This window comes from Rhinolophus hipposideros (genome assembly GCF_964194185.1).
Source record: "Rhinolophus hipposideros genome assembly, chromosome: 22".
In the NCBI taxonomy this organism is placed as follows: Eukaryota; Metazoa; Chordata; class Mammalia; order Chiroptera; family Rhinolophidae; genus Rhinolophus; species Rhinolophus hipposideros.
In genome coordinates, this window is record NC_138068.1 from 88,058 (window position 1) to 104,860 (window position 16,803).

Consider the following 16,803-nt stretch of genomic DNA (forward strand, 5'->3'; position numbering starts at 1 on the left):
GTTTTGTGGCTCTCCAACGAGCTGCAGGCATCCACGTTTAAAACACCATCTGTGTGGAGCCCACCCAACCCCACAACCTCTCCACCATCATAACCATATTTTTTTTTTAGATTTTTTTTTTTATTGGGGAAGGGGAACAAGACTTTATTGGGGAACAGTGTGTACTTCCAGGACATTTTTCAAAGTCAAGTTGCCCTTTCAATCTTAGTTGCAGAGGGAGCTGTTCAGCTTCAAGTTGTCCTTTCAGTCTTAGTTGTGGAGGGCGCAGCTCAGCTCCAGGTCCTGTTGCCACTGACAGCCTCAGGGGGCACAGCCCACCATCCCTTGCAGGAGTCGAACCAGCAACCTTGTGGTTGAGAGGACACATTCCAACCAACTGAGCCATCTGGGAGCTCAGCTCAAGGTGCCGTGCTCAATCTTAGTTGCAGGGGGCACTGCCCACCATCCCTTGCAGGACTTGAGGAATTGAACTGGCAACCTTGTGGCTGAGAGCCCACTGGCCCATGTGGGAATCGAACCGGCGGCCTTCAGAGTTAGGAGCACGGAGCGCTAACCCCCTGAGCCACCGGGCCGGCCCCGATAACCATATTTCTTAAGGGACCCTAGCTTGCTGCCTCTACTTTCACTCCCCACTCCCAATGGCCTCCACCATAACAGGCATCCCCCAGAGCCCAGGCTCCTTCTGTGCCACCCACCATCCCACAGACGCCTCTTCTGATTCACGTCCCTGCTTGGCAGGTCTGCTTCTCACAGGACTCGAGCTTTCCTCCCTTGTCTCAGCCACCTGGAGCCCAGACACAGGATTGTCTCAGGTCATGCCACTGTGAGTCTCACCGGAATCTGACCACTTCTGCCTCTCCAGCTGTTTTGTCTTGTTTGTAAAAGATGACAAACCTATTCTAAAATGACATTTCAAGGAACACAGAATAGTCAAAACAACAAAGTTGTACCCCTCTCACACCACACACAAAAATTAACACAATGGATCTCACATGTAAGTGTGAGAGCTATGGGGCAGCCAGATGGCCCAGCTGGTGAGAGCGCATGTCAGCAACAAGGTTGCCGGCTCAATTCCCACATGGAATGATGGGCTGAGCCTTCTGCAACTAAAGATTGAAAACGGCGACTAGACTTGGAGCTGGGCTACGCCTTCCACAGCTAGATTGCAGGACAATGACTGATGGGTCCTGAAAAAACTCACTCTTCCCCAATATTCCCCCCCAAAAAAATATATATGACACAAAAGCATAAACAACAAAAGAAAAATAAAAGTGGACTTCATTAGAAAAACTAAAAATATTTAAAAACATAATAATAAAAAATATGAGAGTTAAGACTCTTAGAAAACATAGGAGTAAATCTTCCTGACCCTGAGTTAGGTGATGGTTTCTTAGATATGTCACCAAAAGCACAAGCAATAAAAGAAAAAATGGATAAACTGAACCGTATCAAAATTTTAAATTATATACATAAAACACCATCAATAAGGTGAAACACAACCCATAGATTAGGAGAAAATATTTGCAAGTCCTGTATCTGATAAGGGACTGGTGTTGAGACTCACAAAACATTCTTAGGGCCCCATAACAAGACAACCCATTTTTAACATGGACAAAGGGGTCTGAATAGACGTTTCTGCAAAGACCACATATTCATGGCACAATGAAAGGTGCTGCACATCTCGTCACCAGGGAAATGTAAATCAAAACCACAACACACACGTGCTGAAGTGGCTGTAATTCTTTAAAAGAAACAAACAATAACAAGTGTTGCAGAGAATGTGGAGACACTGGAACCCTCACACACAGCTGATGGGAAAGCAAAATGGCACACCTACCCTGGAAAACAGTCTGGCATCGCCCCAGATAGGAAACAGACTGACCACACGACCCAACAACTGCTATTATCGCAGCTTTATTTCTACCGGCCAAAACGGGCAGAACCTAAATGCCCAGCAGGGGCTGAAAGTTTGGCACAAAATACAACTGACCTGTTTTTGGCAATAAAAGTATTACAGCGCTCCTACACGATTCAATGTGAGGGGACCTCAGAAACGTCACGCTCAGTGAAAGAAGGCAGATGGACCAGTCCCATATTTATGGACCGTCTAGAACAGCAAATAGACTGACAGGAAGTGCACCGGGGGCTGCGGGGCTGAGGGAGGGGTGACGAAAGTGCTTTGAAATTAGATTGTGGTGACAGACGCACAGCTCTATAATATGTGGCACCACTGAAATGTGTCCTTCTGATGGATAAATTATATTTCAATAAAACTGTTCTTAAGTCAGTGGTACACACAAGGGACCTAAGTGTGAGGGTGTCGCGGCGTGCTCCCATATGGTGTCACTGCGGACGCTCAGTTCCGGGAGGAACAGTGGCCACATCCAGCTCGAAAGAGGGGAGAGGCCTGCAGGTCAGATGCCTCTGCAGTGTCCTGCTCATCCCAGAGGCTGCTCCTGCCAGAGCCAGCCACCCAGGAACTGGAGCACGGGTGGTGAGGCACCTGCAACAGGAGGGGCATCTGGGTCGCTTCAGGAGAACTGTCCAGAGGGTGCCCTTGTCCAACAGTCATTTCCGGACAACAGGAGCCGCCCAACAAGAGTGAACGGCCTCCTGCCGTGCCCTGTGAACCCCAAGGCCAGGGCCTGGTCAGTGAGGTCTTGTCTGGGGACTCTTCGGGAGGCCCTGGCGGGCTGCTTTTGGACAGTGGTGGGCAGGAGTGAGGACAGAGCTGGTGATAAATGATAGAACAGATGTGGCGGGCAGTGGAGGTTGGCATGGGAGTTATCTGGGAGGACAAAACCCTCACATCTTTCTTGTCCGATTTAGAAATAAAATATAAAACTGAAATTAAAAATACAATAGAAGAGTTGGGGGGTAGAGTCAAAGAAATACACTAGAAAGTGAACAAGAAAACCACAGAGATAGGAAATAAGGAAAAAAAACTCAGGAGGAGCTAACATCTGACTCCCGAGTTCCAAAAAGAGAGAACCAAGAAAACAAGAGGAAAAGTATGGATAAACAAGGAGAAGTGATTTCCCAGAAATAAAGAAAGTTGTATTTTTACATTTAAAGGGCCATTATGTGCCCAGTGCAGTAAATGCAAAAAAGACCCTCTTCACAGCTCTGAGACACCAGGAATGCGAGAGAGTCCTAAAAGTTTACACAGGTAAAGGTTACAAAGGAAAGGTGTCATTGCAGTGGCATCAGCGAAGCAAGACCTCCAAAGCCACAGGGCTGAAAATCAACATGGGACAAAATGTCAATCAAGGGAAACAGAATAAAAACACTCCAGAGAAACTATTCAAACCCGCCCACAGGGCACAAAGTAAGTCAGGGGAGGGGCGGGGATAATTATCAACAAGGAACACAAAATGGTACCAAAGAATCCGAGTCCAGACACCCTGTTTCCCCAAAAATAAGACCTAGCTGGACAATCAGCTCTAATGCATCTCTTGGAACAAAAATTAATATAAGACCTGGTCTTATTTTACTAGAAGGCCGGGTCTTTAATTATAATATAATATAATATAATATAATATAATATAATATAATATAATATAATACCAGGCTTTATATTAATTTTTGCTCCAAAAGATTCATTAAAGCTGATTGTCCAGCTAGGGCTTATTTTCAGGGAAACACGGCGCGTGGCCAGCAGTGGGAATCAATGAGTAAGGATGAGGCTCAGTGCTAGGAAGGAGGCAGTTTGCTGTGATGGATCAAGAGTCCAGAACCCAGTGCCCAGGGCGTGCCCCAGCTGGGTCTGTCCTGTCCCACATCCTGTGAACCCCACAGTCCGGGCCAGTGGGTCACCCTAGTGCCAGACCCCAAGCGGGGGGAGAAGGTGTCCCCACGAACGCCTGGCGTAGAGTGGAATGAGGGCAGCCCATGAAGAATAGGTGTGGGCCCAGCAGGGGGAGGAGGGGCCGCCAGGGCTGTCAGCACCTGGGTGGAGGAAAGGAGGTGGAGCCAATAAGTAAATATACAAGGGGGATGTACCAGGTTTCTCACTGTTGGGGAAGAAGTCATACATACAGAAAGGGAGAGATCTAGGATATGCCTGATTGGGGCTTTAGAATCAGAGGTTTCAGTGTGAACTTGAGGTTTCAATGTATAGAAATTGAGAAATAAATACAGACGTTGGTGTACATATGCACGTTTGTGAGCACGTTCCCTGAGAGGCAAGGGCACGCCCAGTACCAAGTCCCCACAGAGGAGCAGCCCAAGTGTGTGGCTGTGGGGAGAGCAAGGGAGCATTTGATGTGTGAGATGCGTCAGAAGGGCACGGAGCCAGCTTTGGCAGCTTTCAAAGGTCAGCAGGGACAATCTGAACATCAAAATCATGACTATAACCCCTGGATTAAGTAAATCACATCCTCACAGATATCAGCAACGAGGAATGAACCAGCAGTTTGATGGAAAACGAGGTGGTTTCACAGCATCTCCCCCACGTGTTTACTGCTGGCGAAGGGAGTATCTTTGCAGCCAGAGCTGCGGGCTGCCACCATCCAACCCAGTGACCTCACACCTGGGTCCAGTCACAGGGACAGCCGACAAACCCAAACTGAGGTTCTACAAAAACGGACGGCCAGGACTTGAGGAGACTGAACGCCGCCAAGGACCAGACGACAGAGCTGGTGAGGGTGGTTCTGGAGCAAACACCCAAACAAGCGTTCTGGGTTTCGGGCACAGCCTTGGCAAATGGACCCGCAAGTGCTTCAGGAAAAGCAGTTTTGTCCTGTATTTGAAACATTTCTGTAAGCTTGAGATTGTTTCAAAAAATATTTTGAAATATAATGGGACATGGAGGTGCGATTTCGGCAAGGGAGGTCAGTGGAGGTCGCAGGCCCCTCTGGCTGCAGATCCTCACCTTGCACAGTCCCAGGACTGTTCCTGGAAGCCCAGGGTCAGCCATAGCCGGCGCTAGCCAGCTATCCTTGGCTTCCCCCGGGACGTGGCTTCACCTGGGGGGGGGACGTCCTGCGTGGCGCTGCCCTCAGGAGAGTCTGATGGCCACAGTCCAAACGGAAGTGGCACCTGTGCCCTGGACATGGCAGGTCCCAGGCAGGGGCTGCAGGGGAGGTGGGGCACACTCAAGATCCCACATGCATCCCCAGATTCTCCTGCAGGCCAGGAGCTCCCGGACCTGGTGCCCTCCAGCCCGGCCCCCATGCCCCACAGCGGCTGTGGGGATTTGCCTTCCTGGGTTTCAGGGGTCTCGGGCAGCACTGGTATCCCACCCATTGACCAGCTTTTGGAAAGAAACGCAAACTGGTCCCAGGGGCAAAGGAAGGCACGTTTTGCTCTTTTTCTTTCCTTTTTTTTTTTTTTAATCTGGAATTCAGTGAGGAGTAAAACGAAGACTTGCTGAGTGGAGCAAAGACAGACCTGCTTTTGCTGAGTTTAGGTGAAAACGAGAAAAGAGAGAGGTGGGGGCAGGGGGAACTGGCAATTCTATAGCTTTGCACATTTCTCTCATTATTTTGTTCCTAAATCAGCCTGGCTGGTACTTTCTCTCTTCAATAAAAGCCAAATGCAAGCTCTGTCCTTTACGGCTCCAACAGCAGCTCTCCGCTGAGAAAATAATACAGATGTAACTTCCAACTTTCTTTTCCATTTATATGCAAATACTGACCTTCCACCCAGGCTGTCTCAAAGAAGTGTTTCCTTAAAAATGCAAATAGCATGTTGCAGGCAGTTACTGTGCAGTCTTTCTTATATGATTATTATTATTTCTTTGAACCTTTCTCAACACTGTAAAAACCACAGCTAAACTGCTCGGCAATAATAATGACTTTCCAAACCAAATCACAGGATGGCTCTCCAGGCGGCCTGTCACTGAGTCTGTCAGCAGGGGAGGGAGGGTCCCAGCCTGACGGGGGAGAAGGTGTTCAGCCCCAGGCCAGGCCAAGGGTCCCAGGAGGGCCACAAAAGTGTCAGCAGCTTCTACCTCAGAGTCGCAGGGCCAGGCCTCCAGTGCCCAGGCAGGTACAAACCATCAGCACGCTCTGCTCACTCCACCCACATGCCCACAGGGTTCCACAGAGAACTGTCCCCGCCAGTGGGATTCAACACCTTGACCCCAATCCGGAACTGCATTGGGCTGGTGAGGCCCCAGCGCGCTCACGCTCAGAGCTCAGAAGACAAGTGGGAGAGGCAACCACCAAGGCTTGGAGAAGCCGGGGGTGCCCAAAGAAAAAATGGCCCCAGCTACCATGTGTGCAGAAAGCATTGGGGTGGGGGGCTCCTTCACACTCCCCTGACCCACGCCACTGACCAAGTCAGGCCACAGACCAGGCATCTCCTGCATAGCCCACAGCTCCCAGGGACGCTGCAATTCCCACTCATCTCCTGTGACCAAGGCCAGAGCCTGGGCTACCCCAGGAAAGGAGGGTGGTGCACGGCCAGGTGACCGCACGACAGTGACAGAGACGCTGGTCAGAGCAGAGCCCAGAGGGGAAGAAAGGCAGTGGATGGGACACGGCTGGCAGGCCTTGTCCAGCAGCTCGGGAGCCGTCCAAGGGCTATCTTAGGGCCCTCTCTGCATGTCTTTGGGGTCGTCAGGACACATGTGACCAGGAGGGGCCTTCTCTGGACTTCTGCTCAGGTGCCGCTTGTCATAGAAACCCATTATTAGGACCCTGCGGCCCAGGAAGAAGGAATGGCCACTTCCTCCTGCCTCGAAACCACCCTTGACTGAGGCCCCTCAAGGTGAGCAGACTAGAACGGGCTCTTGCACACAAACAATTTAAAAAGCTGCTCAAAACTCCCCATAGGTTCTGTCCATGCCCTTGCTCAGGTCCACTTCAAAAAGGACAGTCCAGCCAGGCCAGGCAGCTCTGGGCCACAAATCCCCGGGGAGGAGTGGACAACCAGCCCATTTCCCTTCTCCCACCCTCAGTTACTCTCACTTCAAGACATGGAAGCATCTATGTTTGAGGGGAGAAGAACGAGCTGAGCCCCAAGGGCTGACTCAGGCAGCTGTTCGCTGGTGAGTTTCACTGTCACCTGGTTCTGGGGCTCAGAGTGGCCCCTGGGGGGCGGGGCTCCTGTCAGCCCTGGTCCTGCCCAGCAACACCACAGTCTGCTGCCTTTTCGGCCCCTGAGCGACTGGCAGCAAACAGCTCATCAAGACTGGTGGGGAAGGGAGGTCCCCACAGTCCCGACGTCAGGCCCCTGGGAACACAGCCCACATCACAAGAAGGGCTGCACCTTAAGCCTCCCATCAGAGCCCATCTGGGGTCCTCCAGGAGCCAGAGGTGTGGGGAGTCCCATGCTGCCAGCAGGTTCGGAGCTAGAAACTGCATGTGGGTTGGGGGAGCCCTGGAACCAACAGCTGGGCCCACAGGCTCTGCCGGAAGCCACTCGGGTAAAAGCCTCGCCCTCTGCCCTTGGGCTGACCACTGGGGCTGACCACTGGGGCTGACCACTGGGGCGGCAGGGTTTTCCAGGCTTTTCTGGGAAGTGTCGGAACCCTTGGATGGGAGATGGTACAACTCGCACATGCTCAGCTGAGGACAGGAGATCACACAGAAATCCCAACTCCAGTGAACACACTCGGGCCACAAAAAAGCGACAGCAGGGCTCTTTGGGTGTGAGTCTGTCCCGTGGACTGTGCATGGATCTCTCTTCCCTGAAGGTGGAGCTCAGCAGCAGCAGGAGCAGGCAGTGGATGGAAAATGGAAAACTCGGCCAAGAGTCAGCTGCTTTTCGCACCCCTCTCCCTTCCTACCTCAGAAGCCAAACAGAGAGCCTTCCCTGGCCACCCCTCCCAGCACTCAAAACTCCACACCGTGTTGACAGGGGTCCACCAGGCTGATGGGACGAGGTGTTCGAGAGTGAAGTGCCCAGGAGAGTGAGGGTGACACATGGGGGGGTGCACCGAGGAGCCTTGAAAGACAAGAAAAGTTCAGCTGCAGGAGATGAAAGGGGCCGGGAGGCAGGTCAGGGAGCTGCACGCTGGGGATGGAGACCGTGGAAGGCCGGCTGGACACAGATGGAGCACGTCTCCCGGGCAGTGAGTAGGCGGCCAGGGCACAGAGAGGGTCAGACTACAGCCCGAGGGCAACCTCTGGGGCATCCGGGCTGCCGGCACCAGTCTCAGGAACATTCAGGCTCTTCGGGGCCTTTGGAAGCATTTCCTGTCCCTGCCGCACCTGTCATCCGGGAGGCTGTGGGCCTTACTGAGGAAACTGGGCAGTGGCGGTGTGTGCCCACTCGGCCTGCCCACGGGCACCAAAGGGGCCAGCGACACCCAGGCACCGCGTTTGAAACAGCAGCGTTGAATGTATCCATCTGCCCTCACGACCAGAGCCACACTTCTGGTCCCCGTTTGCAGGTGACGGCACAGTGTCAGGGAAAAACGTTGAAGGTAGTAAGCCCTCCGAATTTTCAGTCCCTGTTTTTGCCGATAAAAAGCATTGGTGAAGATGGAACGTGTGAGAAATCACACATTTCCAGGTGCAAGCCTGTGATTGGCACACCAGCTAATCGTTCAGCTAAGCCTGGTGACTGACAGGCCACTTTGAACCACCATGTCAAGGGCGGGGGACATGGACAATTACTGCTCCTGGAAGGCGAGGGCTGGGGGGCGCTGGTTCCGAAGTCCCTCACCCGGCATAGGCAAAGCCCAAGCCTCTGAAATGCCGCATGGGGGACAGCAGCACCTCCACCTGGAACCACCTGGCTACCCAAAGAGGACGACTGCAGCCATTTTGCTTCCATAATTCAACAAAACCTGAAGGTGAAAACACTCAAAGGCTTCAAGAACTCAACTCAGCAAGATGCCCGGGGAGGAGGGAGGCCTGGGGCCCTTGGAGCAGTGGGTCCAGCACAGGCCCCCTGTGGTGGAGAGGCACTTGCTGCTGTGGGTTTGAGGTCTGGGACCCCGGGAGTCTCTCGGACCTTGTAAGCAGGCAGGGGTGTAACAGAGTGTGCAAGCTCCCGCCGGCGCAGAGAACTTGGGACTCTCATCCCTCCCAAGTGGGGGCAGCTCAGCCCAGGGTGTATGAACTGAGGCTGCAGGAGCTGTGGCCGCAGGGCTCCAGAGCGGTCACTCTGGCTGCTCCTCTAATGTAGCTTTTAGGCAACAAAACAAGAAAAAAGGAGAGGACACAGATGGCTTCCACTGGAGCCCTCAGACAGATGTCCAATGTGAGCAAGGGGTGAAGCCAGGTGTGAGGATGGGGTGGGGTGGGCAGGCTGATCTGTCAGCAGCTCGGGCCAGATGCAGCGCCGATTTTCCTCCTAACACCGAGGTCCCACGTGCACACGCCCACCTGGCCCGGCACCCAGACACCCAGAGCGACACGGAGCTCCAGTCCATCAGGGCCCATCCCACACACACCCCCCTCACAGGCCCGCTCCAGGCACAATCCCAGATGAACCCCACAGCACACCCCACCTCACAACAACTCCAAGCCAGCCACCCCTGGGCAAATCGGCCCCTGCAATTGCCAGAAGGTGCCTGAAGGTGGGGCTGCAGACGCAGAGCCGAGCGAGGGGCCTGGGTGGCCACCAGGCCTCAGACGCCCCCCCTACTATGCTGGACCACCTCTCCCCTGCAGCCCCCACTAATCCGACAGAGGCAGCCCTACTCACAGCCTGGCAGGGATGGATTAAACATGTACTCTGAATTACTCATTCCCTCCGATTTAAATGTTACATTTTTCAAGTACAAATTTAAAAATGGAAAAGGGGTGAAGGAATGAGTGGCAACCGCCTGCTCCTGACGCCCATGAGGGCACAAGGGCACCAACTTTGGTCGCTGATCACAATATCTCCACTGTGAGTGTTTCTATTCTCCAAAGCGGCCTCCACGGCAGTCTGAGAGCAAAAGCGTTCAAGTCAGGTGAAAATCCTCTCTCTGTCTCTCTCATTGTTTTGAGTTTTTTTAAGCAACATGTGGAGAATGTCCATGTAAGACAGAAAATATGCTGAGAACCAGGACACACGCCACCCCAAAGTCCCCACAAGCACGCTGGGCTGGGCAGGGTGTTGCCCGGAGAGGGCTCTCGAGACACGACAGGCTGTGGGGTCTTCAGGGAGCAGGAAGCCTACCAGGGGCAGCTGCCGTCATCCCCTCTGGGAAACAGCACTTTCCAGGCTGACTAATCTAACGAGGTTGGCTCCCAAATACCATTTTCCTGTAAACTCACACCACAAAATTCCCGTTAAAAGTACATCTGTACACTCGTCTTTGGTTTATTCATGAGTGACCACAAAGAAAGCACAGGGAGGGGCTAGGACCTGGGGGACGTGGAGGGAGGCCCTTGGGCAGGCACTGCCCGGGGCTCTCCTGCCCAGTTTCCTACAAGAGAAAGCCAACAAAGGATCTGGACCAAGTGTTCCAGGGCTGGGATACATGCAGGTTTCTCTTTCCAGCAAGCCCGAGTGACATCCAAGTCTGACTGGCTCCCCAGTGCCCTGCCTGCCCTCAGATCAGGTGACTGCCGGCAGCACCCCCCCACCAGTCCCCTGCCTCCTGCAGCCCCTCCTGGTCTCACCCTTCCCACCCAGGTGGGGGCTGCAGCAGCCCTGCCTCGCTCACTTTTCAGCACCGCAGCAGAGCCTCTGGCAGCACCGAGTCCATCCAGGAGGAGCTTGGCCCCCCCTGCCTGCCACCGCCACCAGGGCAACTGCACGTGCTCAGTCTGCAGACCCCTTGTGCTGCTCTCCTGCCCAGTGCGGGGCCATGCTAACCAGCTTTCCAAACTGTGCAGCCATCTCTGAGGCGTATGCTTTACTGAGAGGCAGGTCAGCAGGGCTCTGGGCTGCTTGCACAGTCCAGTCTCCTGACCAGACTTGGCACAGCCTCCTGTCATCCCCACATGCTCACACAGAGTCACCCAGGTCCTCATGGGCACATTCAGGGACCCGAAGCCAGAGGATAGTGGGGCCCAGAGAGACGCATCCCTGGCTCTGGGCAGGACCAGGGACAGCGCCCGCACAGCCGGCCAAGCTCCGGCCAGAAGCAGCTGTCTGCAGGCCTCTCCCGGACTCTCCGGACACGGACAGGGCTTCCCAGTGACACCTGAGGCAGAGCAGCCTTGCAGCCCCAAAGGTTCTGCCCACTGTGGGGCCGTCTCTGAGTGGAGTCTCCCTCCCTCAGGCACCAGGAGCCCTCGGGGAGTGGGTGACTGCTGACTTTGCCAGAATCTTCCAATGAAGGCGTGTTGGCTCTCGGTATTTGGGGCTGCCTCCAGACCTGTGGGCAATGTCCAGGGGTCCCTCAAGACCCCTGAGTCACACTTTAGACAGAAACAGCGTCCTGCCCTACACGAGCTCCCAAGCCCACACGTGGGTCCCCTGGAGCCCCGGTGGTTCCAAAACAGAAAGGCCTCCAAGGCCCCGGCTCAGCCCCCTGGGTCAGCAGACACACCTGTGAAGTCCGGTGCTGCCAGGTGCCCAGCGGCTGGGGATACTTTGTGTGGGCCTCCAGCTCCAAGGGGCAGCGAGTTCAGAAAACATCCTTCCCCTCTTTGCAAACAAACTGTCCTCTAAACCCTGACCTGGCCCCCTCTGCACAGTAAACAAGTCTGGGAAGACAGGCAGGGCCTGCCCGTGGGTGACACCCTCCCCGCTGGCACCACAAAACTCCAATCCCTGCTCTCCCACTCTTTTGTTTACCATTACTTAACAGACCATATGGAAGGAGGTGATAATCACAGCCAAGGACCAATGGGAGGGGAGCCCTTGTGGCAAACACCCCCCCCCCCCCCGCCAGGGCCAGAGCACGGGCTCTGCCAGCATTATTTCCGGAAGGCAGAGACCAGGCTCACGTCCTCTGGGCTTGCCCGACACCCGCCTGCCTTTTGTTCACTGAGCCACTAGCTTCAGAGACATTCTCAGGTTTCTCTGATTTGTTTTTTAAACCACCGGGGCAAAATTCTTCACCTCTGTCTCCCAAAAGGATAATAATAATAATTGACGTCATCATCGCCATAAAAGTGACACACTGGGGTGGCCCAAGACCGAGCCCACACCCTGCTACCAGACCCACCTCGCAGATGTTTTATTCAAGAAATTAAACACAACTTTACAGCCAGCAATGTCCACCGACAACACAGATGCTGAGACAAGAAGCCCATAGTGACTCAGAAAGAGCAGGTGGGACCCTCGCGGTGAGAACCCAGTGCTCCACACACAAGAATCCCTGTGGGCTCCTTTATTTTCCTGATTCACAAAGAAGTGAATCCAGTGGACAGAACAAAGTCCACAGCCTAAAACACGTTACCCTACAAGCAAAAACATGACGGGGCTGAAAGCTCACACCAACGGCTTGGCCAACCCTGATTTTTAGGGTTAAATACGCAAATCCAGTTACACTCATACACAACCACTCTGTCTCGTGACCCCACCACGTAGCAAGAAAGGAACTGAGAGGAACGCGATTTAGTTCTGCACACCTATCCCACAGACACATGCACCCTTGGTGTCGTCCCTTAAGGTTAGAAATATGTGACATGCAAAGACAAAATGCTCACATGACCATCTCCACTCTGTGTCTCGGGCGGGGGCCGCACTCGAGGTGCCGGCTCTGAGATCCCCGCTCCAGAGGTCTTCTGCTTACAGTGCCGGCGATCCCCCAAGCACGTAGCCGCTGGGTCCTACAGCTGCTGATACCTCTGTGTTGCTTCCAGAAACGCACGCAAAGTTTCTCGTCTTGATACAAGATGCCTTTTCTGTCAGACACACACCATGTCCACTAGACTCTCAGGCCAAGGGGGTGAGCAAAGCCAGGGGGAGACAGAGAAGGAGCAGGAAACAGCCACAGGCAGACCCAGGAGGAGAAGAAAGCCTCTGTCCAACAGAGCAGCTTTAAAAAGCCATCCCCAGACCTGCTTTTCCTGCAAAGAAAGCCTTCATCCTAGAAAGGAACTGCTCGCACGCCCTGTCCCCGTCTCCGTCCAAGGGCAAAAGCCAAGCACTGGACAGCTGCCTTTGTCAGCGAAAGAACATAACACTGACTTACCTTTCCCCACTGCTATTGTCTGTCCTCTTTCCAAATGACATCACGGAAAGCAATCATGAAATTTACATGGGGGGTGCAGGGTGGACCGCGGAGGAGAGGGAAGGCAGCTGCCTCCTCACAGCGGTCACATGTGGGGAAGCCTGCGTGCCGGTTTCAATTAAATATCTTCTCCCCTTGGTGTGCGAACTCCTAAGCCAGCTCAAGGCGCCGTCTCATTTACTTAATGACCGCTCTCATTAGCAGCGGTGGCACGGGCTGGCAGACAGGCTCCTTTGTAAATACGCTACCCATGAACCCTTGGGGCTCCAATATATCTGTTTACTCTCCGAGGTGAAATAAATTTACAGTACGGCATCAGAAAGATGGATCTGCTGACTTGGGGAGCGAGAGGTGCCCAGACTGGCAGATCCCCTGTGTCCTGCTCAGGGCCTCAGCCAAAAGAAGGTGCCTGTATTTGCCCACACTGATTTATGATTGATGTGCAGCAGGACTGGGGTTTTTTCAGTGCAAAACACACAAAAGGGCAGACAGCGTCAGAACCGTTATGCTCACCCCCCTCTGCTTTGTCCACAGTGGTTCAGTCCAATAATTTCTAATAGAAGCGACGGGATGACAGACGCCCTGGGTTAGCACGGCTGCAGCCAAAGTACTTCACAATATTTATTGGTGGTTAGGATATGACCTACGGCCATAAAGAACGGACTGCAGGATTTGTCATGCAGGTTGGGGGGGCGGGGGGGGGTGGGGAGGGGGGCCATCATGGGCTCATCTGCATATTCAAGTGTCAGTGACTTAAATGGATATGGATTTTTTTTAAGTGCATAAATAATACCTATGGCCCAGACCAAAAAATAAAATCATAAACACAAAGAACAGATCAGGAATAAAGATCTTTCTTTTATCACACTATCCCCTTTTGTTTTGAGTTTTAAAACAGTGAAACCCTCTCCAAGAGAGTGTGGTACTTCCCTGAGGCAGGCGCATTCTGAGCCCTCAGACCCGAGGACTGTCCCAGCCAGAGGGACGCACACCGCACGCGGCTGCTGCTGGAGTTCTCTGCTCTTTTTGAGTCTTTTTAAAACTGCCTGCAAGGAGCTGTCCAATGAAAACCGAGAGGAGAAAAGCCCACCACACACACAATACAAGTGCCCACCCACTCTCTAGGCAACCCAGTTATCTGCTTTCTCATCTGTCAGTTTGTGGTTGTTTTCCACGTGCAGGGATAAAAGTAGGGGTGTCCTCCGGGAGGGCACCCAAGGGCCAAGGTATTCTTGCTTACTATTCCAGTCCCCTTTTCTTAATGATAAATCAGGCCAACAGTTGTCCGCCACCATATTCAGGTTGTTAGAAACCATTCCGTGAAACGCAACACAAACTGAATTTCAGACCCCTGCAAAGGACGATGGTCGCAGCCCACGTGTCACGGCTCAGAAGTTCAGTGCACAGATTTCAGCAGACGACAAATATCATTTCTTGGGAGCTTATATGGGAACACAACGCCCCCAACTTGTTTGGCACTAAAGTCTCAGGCTACCAAAAGCATGAATGAGATGGAACTAAAACATCAGCCTTCTGGCTGAAAATCAGCTAAAACTTCCACGAGCAGTTATTCCTAACATGCAGGGCTGCTGTCCACACTCCATGTAAACAAACCAAGGAGCTTCATCCTGAAAGCAAGTATGTTTAGATCCTACATATACACACTATTCTCAACAAATAAGACACAAAATGTGCTGAGGGCAATCTTTTGGATTGAGCAAAAGGAAATAAACACAAGACTTCACTGGTCAACCTGAGGATGAAATATTAATTAGCCAACCGAGAGCAGAGCAGGCTCCTGCAATGACTGCCTGCCATTGTTTTCCTTCTTCCGCAAGCTCATATCCATTAGCACAGGACAGTCAGCTGAGAGCTCTCCTGAAAAGCCATTTTCTGTCTCCTCTGGACATGCTGTGAGTGCTGGGATAGCTTACTTCCCAAACCTTTGGCATTCAGAAATTCTATTAAACTCTTATCGGCAGGCCGCAGGCTGCAGGCCATTGTTCGGTGGGAAGATAGAATCAAAGGGAGGGCTGCAGCTGAATCAGCCGTATTCCCCAACAATAACCTGCGTTTCATGAAAGTATTTAGCTCGGATATGTGACAGTCTGACTCTAGGAACAGCAACAAACAGCGGTCACAACAGGGAGAGATCAAGATGTACAAAAGGCTGGGGCGGCATAATTATTGTTTCAGGTGACGGAGACGGGATTTGCACAAACCTAAGTGTCAGCATGTCACAGCTCCCCCCGCGCTGTGTGGTCAACGGGCCTCCGGACCCACCGAGGTGGCTTGGGTGAGCATTCCAACTGTGCCGGAGACTTCTGCTCAGTGCCTGGGAAGAGCCCTGAGAGCTCCCCCGGAAGCTGTCCCTGAAGGTGGCTTTGAGGAGCATAGGTTCAAAATCTTCAGCTGACTCCGTCAAGAGGACAAAGGAGGAGTTACAAGAAAGGGGCAGGGAGGGGACTTCGCCCGCAGGTCCCCGGGGCTGGCGGCTCCTTCAGCCTGAGCGTCCGGGTGGCCCGCGCGCCTGCGGTGCGGTCAGCACTTCGGACAGCGCCGCGGCCGGAGCCGGCCCTTTGTTCTCGGCCGCAGCTGGGACTGACGCTGGGCCCCGCGGGCTGGGACAGCCGTGACAGCCGCTCGGGGTAGCCGAAAACTTCCTTACACGGGTGAAAACAGTCAGCATTTTGACCCTAAAAGACTTGCTTCTGCGTAAGCGAGCACTGAGATTGCTCCTTCACGATTTCATAAAAATCTGTGTGGACGTCGCAAGTGACCGTTAAGTTTGGGGACATCCGCAGGTTACCGACCTCTGCCTGACGGGAGAGGCCTGGGACTCCACGGGGGGCGGCGGGGGGCACCTGCAAAACCAAAGTTGTGGCGGAGCCCTTGCTAAGAGCGCGCTTTGTGGGGAGCGGCGCTAATGATCATTTCAAATAGTGTAATTACGTGTGCAAATCTGCACACAGACATTCCAAGTGTCAGTTCATTTGCTTCATAAAAACTCTTTCAAGTAATTTTGGTCTAAACTTTCTGCATCTGTAATTGGCACCACCTTCTCCGGTGACCAGCTGGGGGTGAGGGTTTTCTTGTTCTTCCCTGAAAGCCTCCCTGCAGATGGGCGCCCGCCTTAAAGCTGCAGACGACAATTAGGGCCGTTGTGTGTGGAGCCGAGATGGTCAGCATTAATATTGTATAGGAACAGCTGAGCGTGAGGGGGGGCGCTGCCCCAGGCAGGCTCTGGCAGATGGAGCAAACAAAACTGACAGCCACTCTCACCAACACCCTGGGCTGACTGCGGGTCTCTCTCTCTCTCTCTCTCTCTCTCTCTCTCTCTCTCTCTCACACACACACACACACACACACTCAGGCCGTATTGTGAGACTGATCATGCTGAGACATCAAACACACCAACCCTTGGACACTGTGTGGACACACGCACGTTGGGAGGACATTGTGGGGCTCACACACTAACGCTTGCTCCAACACTGTTAACGTCACACACAGAGTGACTGCATGGCAGGGAACAAGCAGCAGTGGCCCAGCCAAAGCCCCTACTCCAGCTGCACATCTCCGGTCACACACACAAAGACGTGGGGGACACGCAGGTCTCCCCTCCACCCCACCGGCCCCCACAGCCAGGCAGCCCCTCGGCTGCACACCCCACACCCACTGCCCTCCCCACCTCCAACCTTCGGAGGCGAGCACTGGATCAGCTGGAAGGGGAGGCGGCAGGCTGGCTTCCAAGGGCCCTGGCCTCGTTCAGGAAGGAGCATGTGTCTGTC

General features: G+C 53.4%; 1 protein-coding gene across 3 annotated transcripts in view; it reads right to left on the reverse strand.

The window, feature by feature from the left end:
* The window catches only part of MYT1 (myelin transcription factor 1), a 56,684-nt gene extending 43,411 nt beyond the window's left edge, over nucleotides 1-13,273 (reverse strand). The window contains exon 1 of one of the 3 annotated variants that reach the window (XM_081034559.1): nucleotides 12,977-13,273. The gene's annotated coding sequence lies outside the window, so the exon portion shown is untranslated. Of the gene's footprint in view, nucleotides 1-12,488; nucleotides 12,616-12,976 lie in introns of those variants that run through there. The other 2 variants (XM_081034557.1, XM_081034558.1) reach the window with 2 other exon arrangements.
* Nucleotides 13,274-16,803: the final 3,530 nt, after the last annotated feature.